Raw genomic sequence first — 1,197 nt, forward strand, 5'->3', positions numbered from 1 at the left:
TTCTGAGTGATCTCCAGCCCTCACCTAGAGATTGGCAACAATGGTTTCCCAGGAGGAAAAGAAGTCTTTCTCTGTAATGGGGACCAAAGCAGCTTACAGGACTGGCTCCAATGAGTTCCTCACAAAGGCCTGCAAAGGGTTTCCTTCCTTTGTCTGAACCAGGCTTGGTTGCCTACCATGGTGAAACGGGCTCCAGTTTACAACTCAGCTGTTTGCCTCCCACCCTCATCCTGTGGACGTATTTCACTCCTTAAGTTTGCTGCCACCACTCATGGAATCATCACTGCCTTTTTAGAGAGATAGTGAGACCCCTCTGGCCGAATCTCCCTATTTGGAGATGGAATCCCCAATCTTTGGGGGATCCCTGGAAAGTTGGCAACTCTGGGGTCTGGCATTTCCTTGCTTCTGTTGGCTACCCCCTCCCTTTGGTATTGTGCAGACAGGGGAAACTATGTGGTCAGAGCACAACACAGATTATTAGCCCAAATAAAAGAATTTATTTAACTATTTACACAGTTATGGAGCACACACACACACACTGTAGGAGTAAGCACACACTATGAACCAACAGGACGTAAATCAACAGGGGTTAAATGCAATCCTCTTCCCCTACACACAATACTCTCTACCTCTGCAGGTTGTGGGCTCAGGATAGGATCTCTCCTTGGACCGGCCTCTGGTTGTACTTCAGCCTCTCTCTGTAGCCCAAGAGACCAGGGAAACTTCCATTCATTCCCCAGTCCAGCCGACTGTGGAGTGGCTGAATTTCTGCTGCCTCCCAGGGATGAAGACTGCCTCCTCCCTGCATGGAATGTTGCCACTCAAAAACAGAATTATTATATAGAGAGAGTTGTACTCTGTTGTTCTGCCGAATGAGGACCCAAAGTTGCTTCAGTGTTCTCCTCTCCTCTATTTTATCCTCACAACAACACTGTGAGGTAGGTCAGACCGAGAGTGTGTGGCTGGCCTAAGGTCACCCAGTGAGCTTTCATGGCAGACTGGGGATTCAAACCCGGGTCTGACTCTCTAACCACTACCCTACACTGGCTCTCACAGGGAGCATATTCACATGTTCCTGTGCCAATCAGCAAGTGTCCAATCTCCATGTCAAGAAAGAAAGAAAGAAAGAAAGAAAGAAAGAAAGAAAGAAAGAAAGAAAGAAAGAAGGAAGGAAGGAAGGAAGGAAGGAAGGAAGGA

This window comes from Gekko japonicus, unplaced genomic scaffold (assembly GCF_001447785.1).
Source record: "Gekko japonicus isolate JY-2015 unplaced genomic scaffold, Gekko_japonicus_V1.1 scaffold4086, whole genome shotgun sequence".
NCBI classification, from domain to species: domain Eukaryota; kingdom Metazoa; phylum Chordata; class Lepidosauria; order Squamata; family Gekkonidae; genus Gekko; species Gekko japonicus.